Here is a 10148-nt window from a genome sequence, read left to right as displayed (position 1 = left end):
CTCTTGGCTGAAAGTTCTTGGTATGCTAGAGATGGTTTGAGTTTAACTTTGTGGAACTTCTGTTTGGGTTTGGGTTGCTCTGACATCAATTTCTGAATCTGCTTGGCTTTGAGAGATCTTGGTTGTTTTGCCTCAACTCATTCAACTTCTGAAATAGGCAGTGACTACGCTAAGTATGCCCTAAGCTAGGATTGACCAAGTTTGGCAAATATTTATTCAACAAATAAAAGATCAAGCAATAGATAGAAACAACCAGATAGAAGTTTTTGATTCTCAGAAAGTGATACTTGCACCAAGGAGTGTGTATGTTCTACAAATGTTTTGATCAGTCACCTCAAACACATTAACATCCTAGATGGTTGTCTACAGGGTTGACAGTTGGCTTAGCTAAGGAGTCCTCGATATACCCAAGGTACGTGAGGCCCAAATCTGTAGATGAGACCAAAAAGATGTCACACAGCCGAGAGGAGCGGTAACCCACTTCTCCTCTTTCACTTCTCAAGGGTATAAAGTTCCTTGAGGCTTAGCCCGAGTGACAAAATCTTGATCCCAAGAGAGGTGTCTTTCGATTCACCTTCCGATTCTTATACTCCGCCAGAACGCTGGAGTTGAGGTCGTCCAAGGGGTGATGAAATCCCCAAGCAGGCCTCCTAAAAAGAAACAAGGTTTTGGATCCTAATCTTATGCACCCAAGATGGCCTCGAAAGATGACAAGGGGAGAGAAGACTTGGATGACCTTGGGCTAAAAAACACACTTGTTCTTTTACCAACTGACGCTTAAGTTTTCTGATCTAGACTTTGCAAGCACTCATGTTTAAGATACAATGTTTATTCCAACTTGAAGCGCCAACAAAAGTAAATCGATCGAAGAATGAAAATAATAAGAAGAGTTAGGGTCAACAAAAGAAAACTCGCGCGCCCAGAGGCCCTCCACGTCAAGTATCGATTAATTTTCTTTAAGGCATTCAAGATGGAGTGTGAGTTTGTTTTAAGCCCAAAACAAAAGTGTGTGAGATTCGATTTCAAGCGCGCGCCCGGAGGCTCTCCACGTCAGTTGTTGTTCAATTTTAGTGCCCAAATTTGAAGTGTGGTCGATTTAATCTAGAGTTTTGATCATTTAAGAATTTTGATAAAGTTAAAGCAAACATTCAAAGACCAAGTGAGTGAGTTAGATTGTGGAACATTTAACACCTTTTTCAAGTAGACCCATCCCCATAAATGGCACTGAGATTGCAACCAATGGTTAATATTTGATGGGTGATTAGAAAAGAGGTGAGTCCAAGGAACTACTCAAATTGATTTTTGCAAATTTGTATTTTAACTTAACAAGGTTTCTTAAATGTCCAAAAATCAAACTTTACCTAGATTGCAAAAAGAGATTTGTTTTGTTCAATTTTTAGAAGCTCCAAATGAAGTGTTTGATATTGCAATGGTTAATTGATCCTTAGAATTCAAGATTGGATTTGTTGTTTTAATCATGCATTCAAGGAAAATTTGATTTTAATCCATGGCATTCAAGAGTGATTTTAGCAACATGCATTCAAAGACAAGTGGTTAAACATTCAAGTGTTTTCTTTTGAGCATTCAAGATTGAGATTTTGTGTGTTGTTTTAAGAACTTTGAAGTGCTTTGTTTTAACCTTAGATCATTCAAGATTTTGTTTTGGACTCAAAAGTGAAAATGACTCTTTGGACTTTGGTTTTCATTCAAAATTTTGTGTTCTAGTTTGCATGTTTTAAGTCCAAAAATGATATTCCTAGATTGTTTTGATGCATGAAAATCCTAAGAAACATTCAAGATTTTGCAATAAGACATTTGTTTGGAACAAATAACAAAGCTTTTAGGACAATTTTTGGCAACCATTTAGGACTCTTAGTTTTCATGAAATTTTTTTAAAAGAACTTTAGTGTGCACTTAGTGTTGATTTTGAACCTTTTGAAATAGAAACTTGAAGTTCTTTTTAAATTTCCAAAAATGAAGTGTTCCTAATTTTGCATGAATGCATCTAAAACCTTGATGTTGCAAGGATGCAAATGATTAGATTGGTTTAGTTTCACTTGTTAAAATATTTTTTCTTTTTTGCAAATTGTTAGTTTTTCAATGGATTTAAGTATGATTTGGGGGTTCATTTTAAGCACTAAAAAGAAGTGTGTATGATTTTGCTTCCTTAACAAAAAAAAATGGCCAAGATCTCCCACAAGAAGAAGAAGAAGAAGTAGATGGAATAAGAAGAATATAGACAAGAAGAGGAAGAATAATCCCAAGTGCTTTCTCCACCTATAAGCTTGAAAAATCTGCAAACACTATGAGATTGACTATGAGTTCCTTTGTCTTCTTCATGCTCATGTAGACCTACAAAACCAATTTATACAATCCTACCAATCACAAAAACAAGAAAAATTAGCCAAAATCAGCAAATGACATACAAAACTTGACTAAAAAAGCTAATGAAGATGACCCATGCGGGGTCCCACCGGGCGTGCCAAAATGTATATAAGCAATGTTAGTATGCTAATAGAAACCAAATTTAAATAAAGCTTCTACAAACTAAACAAAATTCATAAACTTCAAGATAGACTAAGATGAGCTCTCAATTGAGAATATGAGCCATTAATGGGCTCTCTCAATGAGAAGCTCTCTTGTTGAGTAGCTTTGTCTAAATGGATAGGATGTATGCTCAATATGCTTCCAAAAGCTTCAATGGATGATTGTGGATTTTTGGTGTGGATAGATGGCTTTAGTATGGATTTGGCTCTCAAAATAGCATTATAACTTTACTTCATGGATTGTGTTATTTTGCAAAGGGGAAGGATCCAATTTATAGGCAAGAGGCTTGAGGGTTTGAGGGCTAAGATGCAAGGATGGGAAAAAGCTTATGGAGGGCTCAGATTGCATGAGAGGAGAGCACATGGATTGTGCTTCCTTATAGCCAATCAAGGAGTGACACATGTCAATTGGTGAGAGGATGGAGGAAAGGGGAAGGATGAGTCAACAAAGGAGGCTCAAGGGATAAAATCTTCATAAAGACCCTCATAATGACTTGTAAGAGCAATAAAAGGGCTTGTAAGAGTCATTTATGGCCTAGTGGACTTCATAAAATTTTATGGTTGAGATATTTTGAGGGTGATGAGAGAAAATTCGACTTGGACTTGATTAGAAATGTTTTAAGCTTGTTTAGGCTTGTGCAAATGATTAGAGGATGGATTAGGATGGTTTAGGATTAGCTTAAGGATAGGCAAGTGGATGGCATTTAATGAGGGTGGGTGAAGGAAGAGATATTTGTTAACTTTGGCTTGGGTTAGTAAGTTTTAACCCATGTTTAGGGAATGTGACAAGGTTAGGAGGGGATTAGGATTAGGTTTAAAGACATCTTCTAGAAGAGTCTAGATTTTGGATGAGGATAAAGACTTTCTAGAATAGTCTAGAATTTCCTAGGATGAGGATGAAGACTTTCTAGAAGAGTCTAGAACTTCTTAGGGTGAGGATAAATTAGATTTTTAGGAAATAAATAAAGTTTTATTTATTTCAAGGGTTTGGGTTGAGGAGATATTTATTAAAACTTTTTTAATAAACATGAGGATTAATATTTAATTTTAATTAAATATTTTGAGTTGGGGTTAGGGGTAGGAAATGATGAGATTAGCCTTTAATCAAAATTAAAGAAGGATTAGAAGATTTTGGAAGAGGTTATTGGTCATAAGGAAATTGGCCAATTTTTGGGCAAAAAAATAAATTTTTTATTTATTTTAGGATTTTTGGTCAATTTATTAATTAAATAATTAATAAATAAGGAAATAATGTTTAAATAAGATTTAAACATTTTTGGGAGGGATTCCTTAATTAAATATTTTTAATTAAGATAAAGGGATTTAATGGCATAAAGATTAATTAATTAATTAAATAATTAATTAATTAATAAATGATGATGTCATCAGGACTTTTTCAGAAAATAAAAATACTTTATTTTCTAAAGGTTTTTAGGTGTCTACAGATTCTATCATGGTATGTTAGAGGCACTAATGCCTCTAACAAGAGTCAGAGAGTCAAGAAATTGCTTGACTCTTCACAAGTAGACATGGTGTTATTAAAGGAGACAAATTTGTCTCAAGTTTCTTTTCCAAAACTATGGATAAATAGCCATATTGAAAAGCTAAACATAGTCCAATTGTGGGCACATCTGTTGGTTTAGTAGTATTATGGAATCCTAAGGTTATTTAGGCTTAGTGTTTGTAGAAAGATTCTAATTTTCAAGTGATTAAGTGCTTATGGTTTGATACAACTTTCATTCTTATCAGTGTATATGACCCTACCTTGACACAAGATAAGAAAAGTTTGTGGGATGCTCTTACTAGAATTATTCAATAGTAGGTTGATTAGTATTTCGTTTTGGCAGGGGATTTCAATGCCATTCTCAACTCATCAAAGAAATGTGGGGGTATAGCTCCACCCCTTAAGATAATGCAAGACTTTGCTTCCTTTGTATTGGATAATAGCCTACATGATGTTTTACCAAAACATGGCTCTTTCACTTGGACTAACAAGAAAGTGAGGTTCACACAAATCATAGAAAGACTAGATTGGTTTCTTGTCTCTCAAATGTGGAATTTAGAGAGTTTTTCATTTGAATTAGATATTCTTACTATTTCAAAATTAGATATTCTTACTATTTCAAAATTAGATATTTTCCCATTATACTAAATATTAGAAAATCTTCAGTTGTGTATGATTTTACCCATAGGCCTTCCTTTAAATTTGAGTGAGTGTGGTTCAGGCATCCACAAATCTACTCACTCCTTATGCAATGTTGGGAGAGTTTTCCTAAAGTGAAAGGTATGAAAATGTTTCAATTTGCTACTAATATTAAACACATCAAGGCCCAAATTAGAGAATGGAATTCAAAAGTCTTTAAAAATGTGTTTCATGAGAAGGAGAGAGTTAAGAAATAATTATCAGATGTAAACAAACAAATTATTCATCATGAGCTATCCATAGATTTGTACTAGGAACAAAAATAGTACCAAGAGGAATTGGCTGAGTTGTGTAGTAGAGAGGAAGAGTTTTGGAGGCAAGAGTCTAGGGAATTATGGCTTAGAGAAGGAGATAAAAATACCACTTACTTTCATGCTTCTACAAAGTAAAGACAATCTACACATACTATTTTCTCAATTGCAGATTGCAAAGATGGTATGGCCATTCTAGACAAAAAGGGCATGCAAGAGAAAGAGGTCAGATTCTTTAAAGAACTATTGACTACTCCTTTGTCTATGGAATTGAATTAGGATAGGGTGGAAGAATTTTTTGAATCTATCCCATGTCTTATTTTAGATTAGGATAACAAAATATTAATGGCCCCTTTTCCTATTTTTGAATTCCATGAAGTTGTCTTTTCCTTGCCTACAGATAAAGGTCTAGGTCCATATGGTTTTACAACATTATTTTATAAAAAATGTTGGGATGTTATATGTGAAGATCTACTTGCAAATTTTGAAGAGTCAAGGAAAAGAAAGGCTTTGTTAAGATAGTTTAATACAAAAAATATTGCTATCATCCTGAAAGCCCAATCTCTAGTCACATTTGCTGATTTTTGCCCTATTTCCCTTTGCAATACAATTTGCAAAATTTTTACTAAAACCATCTATATGAGATTATAAAAATTCATCCCACACACTGTATCTTTAGATCAAGGTGGATTTTTTCCAGGTAGAGAAACAATGGAAGGTGCATTAGTTGCCCATGAGACCCTACATTTCGTTAATGAGAATTGCTTATCTAGTTTTGTTATCAAGTTAGATATGATGAGAGGCTACGATCAAGTTTGCTGGTAGTTCCTTTTCAAAGTCTTGCATAAATTTAGATTCTCAAAAGCATGGTGTAAATGGATAAGAGCTTGCATATTTGGAGCCTAGTTCTCAGTCATTCTTAATGGGGTATCAGTCAGCTTTTTTCAATCCTCGTGGGGAGTAAGGCAAGGTGACCCTCTTTCTCCATTTCTATTTATTATAATTGCTAAGGCTTTAAGTAGAAATATTCAGTCCAAACATAATAATGGTCTCTAGAAGGGTGTTCAAATCAAAGGTACATCCATCTTGACCACACACTCTCTCTTTGCAGGTGACACATTACTTTTTGGGGAAGCATCTGTTTAGGTAGCATGGAAAATTAAAGACACCGTGGATTCATATACATCTATTTTAGAGCAGAAAGTTAATCTGTAGAAATCTAAAATTTTCTTAATTAATGTTGAAGATAGGGTTGCTAGCAAGATTATCAATATTCTAAACATTATTGTTGAGCAACTACCTTCATCATATCTAGGCTTCCCTCTCTTTATGAGATCTAACAAAGTGTGTTATTGGTCTTCTATTATTGAAAGAATAAAGACCAGATTTTTAGCTTGGAAAGCTTGATGGTTGTCACTTGCAGGCACGAATCTATTAGTTAAAGTGGTTTTATCTTCGATTCCAAATTATTAGATTGCAATTCTCAAGGCTCTAGCTACAATTGTCAAACAAATTCAGATTATGATTAAGAGCTTCCTATGGAAAGGAAAATTTGACAGGTGAGAAATTTTTTTTGTTAGTCTCATTACAAGATATGGCACAAACTAAAGGTATTGGAGGGTTAGATATCCATGACTTGCATCTTAGGAGTAAGGCTTTTGGAGGGAAACTGATTTGGAAAATGTATACAAATCTAAATAAAAAATGGTGTAGGATTATGCAGCAAAAATATCTTGACAATTAGGATCCAAAAAGAGTACTTACTATTTTAGATCCTCCCAAAGCCTCGACTATTTGGAACTTCATCATGCATTCTAGAGATATAGTACAACAAAACATTTAATGGAAAGTACATAAAGGAGAGAATATAGACTTTTGGAATGACTCATGGCATGGCCTTCCTTCTCTTGCTAGCTCTCAGGAGGATGTTGAATTAATTAATATATGCTTTATTTGGTGGGGAAACAAACTTATTGATTTTGTAGATTCAGTTGACAAACTTTTAAGGAAAGCCACATGGAAAGATTCTATTGAGTTACCACTATATGAAAATCAAATAGGAATTCTTCAGACAATTTTTAAGGATAGGGGAATATATTTTTTTGAAAGGGAAGACTCATTAATTTAGGTTCCTGCTAAAGATGGAATGTACTCAATCAAAGAGGGCTATAAAGTATTGTAGCAAATTCATAATGTGAAACCTCTACAATGAGCTTTCTCCCTCTATTGGAATAAGTATGTCCTTCATAAGGCCAGGTGCTTTGTATGGTTAGCCTTGAAGAAGAGAATCCTCACAAGTGATAGACTCCATAAATTATCTATAGCTTTACCTTTCAGCTATGTGCTATGTAATGAAGTGGTTGAAAACATTGATCACTTGTTATTGAATTTCTCTTTTGCAAATGAATGTTGGTCTTTTGTTCTCAACAAGCTGAACTATAGCATGCCCTTACCATAGTTATTGTGGGACCTCTTCCAATAAAGGTTGGTTCTTCACGTGGCATCTTTCTTTAGCTAAATTTGGAAATGTGTTCTGACCATTGTTGTATGGGTGATCTAGTGGGAGAGAAATAAGCACATCTTTTGTAAAGAGAGAAGCAACATCAATGAAGTGGTAATAGGAATTGAGAAGTCAGTTTTAGAAGTGGTTAATACAAATTTGTTATTAGTCAAATGCATTTTTTTCTTCTCTTCTTGGGATAGACAAATTGTGAAACAATGGAAGAGGATCATTATACCTTTCAGATCAATACCACAATAGAATGTTTCTGCTGCTATAGATAGAGAAAAGGTAAAATGGTTTCATCCAGCTCAAGAGTTTGTTAAAATAAATTTTGATGGTGTCTCAAGAGGTAATCTAGTCCCTTGGGTATTGGTATTTGCATTCATGATCAGCAAGGCAATTTATGTGCAATTAAATCTTCCCCAATTCCTCAAGGAACTTATAATAATGTGGAAGCATAAGCACTATTATATGGATTACAATTAGCTAAATGAGGGGGTTTTAATAGGGTGCACATTGAAGGTGACTCCATGTTAATAGTTAATGCATGCATCAAAAGAGATATGCATAATTAGAAACTAGCTTATATTTTAAATCAAGTATGGAAATTGATAGACTCTTTTCAAGATGTTCACATATACCACATAATGCATGAAGGTAATCAAGTTGTAGACTTATTAGAAAATTGGGGATGTGACAGGTTGCACATAGACTCATTATGCCCCAAAGATTATATTGATTCACAAGAGCAGTTGGGTATGCTATTGAAAAAATATTTTTCTTCTACAATTTAGGAGTTGGGAATTAGTTAAGAAATTTCAGATTTTGGTTGTCTCTAGACCTATAAAGTGATTGAGTATTTGGATTTTTTAGTTATGGTTTGTAATTTCCAAGGAAGCCTATTTGTACCATTTAAATTGTTGGCTATGCTTGTAGCTCTTTTTTTTCATTTTCTCCTTTTGAAGGAATGATGAAGCATGGTTTTCTTTCTAGTTCTTTCCCTATGGATTTTTCAAACTAGTTATTAATAATATTAAATCTCAATGGCTCCATCCATTATATATATATATATATAAACACTAGGTTGCTTGACATACACTAAGTTTCTCTTGGTTTCTACTGTCATCTTCTGATGCTCAACACATACTAAGATTTCTTCAATTGACACTTGCTAGATTTCTCTTTACTCAACACATACTAAACTTGTTTCTCAACTTCCACAAACTTTTTCTCGTCCTACACTGACTTTTTTGACTTCCACTATTTTCTAAGTCAGGTCTGGTAGACACATTTTTTTACTTAGCCTTCTTCTAGTCTTTTCTCAAGTATCCTTTCATTATAGCCTTAAGTAGATAAACAATACACTATATCATCAATGTCTTTCTTGGTCTTAGAGCTCCTTCTATACACCACATAACTCAACAATTCTCTAGGTTCTCTTATTATTCTTTCTTTCCAAATCCTCTTCATCAATCAATCAAATGATATAATTCAAACCAAAGTCAAAAATTATCTCACCAACAAGTAGAAGGTTTGACATCAGTGACAAAATAATGATTGTTTTGTGATAGGTTTAATCAAACTTCTTTATTTCAACAATCTCCTTTCAACACTACTTTCCAAACAACTTTTGGGGCAAGACCACCAAACTCACTGTCCAACTGATCTCTACATTACTCCTTGCAAAATAATAGAAATGAATAATCTCCAACACCTCTATCCTCTTGACTAGAACAATCCTCTTTTAGATCTCAATATGATATCTTCCAACTCGCATCAAATAATCCCTTGGATTGCTCACACACATTTATTGATTTCACATATCACTTTTAAAATTCACACTACACACTTCATCCATAAGTAAAATAACCTTCCTTTATACCACATCCTCAAAATAATTCCTTGAGTTAGCCTTGAAGCTTTCTTTGTTAATTATAATAGGACCTCATTAAGATATTACAATTCATTACATCTTTTCACAAATACAAGACATTGTTGGCTCACAGTCTTTACAACTTCTCATATGTGTGACTAATGACCCTACATATTGAATAATGTCATCATCAGGCTATCTACTGTCACTGTCTAGATTTTATCAGCACAATTATATCCATGTTAAGAGATATAATACAAACACAAGAAAAAGAGCTGGATTGTCATTCTATTTCTTCCCTAGAGTGAGAAGGATTGGTGGGAGAAGTTGGGTTGATGGTACTCTATTTGCAAACTATCCTCTGTAATTCTTTAATAACTTTTGGATGTCTTCAACTGATGGGGACACAACCCAAGAACAAAATGGATACAACAAAAAAGGGAAATTGTATTAACTGAGAAAATAAGCTAGTACAAATAGTACAGAGAAAATAAACTTCAAGACATGCCCTAAGGGCTTACAATAGCATAAATCTGGAGATAATTTCTCCTTTCAGTACCTCCTCTCAAACTCCACTCTGAACTACCTTTTACAATGCCAGAAATCTCCTTAAATAGACCCTAGAGGGTTAAGGACTAGGAGTACATTCTAGAAAGTGCTAGTAGGCATCCACTGACCAAATAGAAGGTTCCAGAAGCTGCATTAGAAGTCGGCGCAAATCTAGAAGAATCCAAAAATGGTAACTGAACTTTCGGGAGGCATAACTTTTGAA

Source organism: Cupressus sempervirens, chromosome 2, assembly GCF_028749045.1.
Source record: "Cupressus sempervirens isolate cs-2001-9-10 chromosome 2, ASM2874904v1, whole genome shotgun sequence".
NCBI classification, from domain to species: Eukaryota; Viridiplantae; Streptophyta; class Pinopsida; order Cupressales; family Cupressaceae; genus Cupressus; species Cupressus sempervirens.
The sequence above is the reverse complement of the archived record's forward strand: the minus strand, read 5'-3'. Positions refer to the sequence as shown.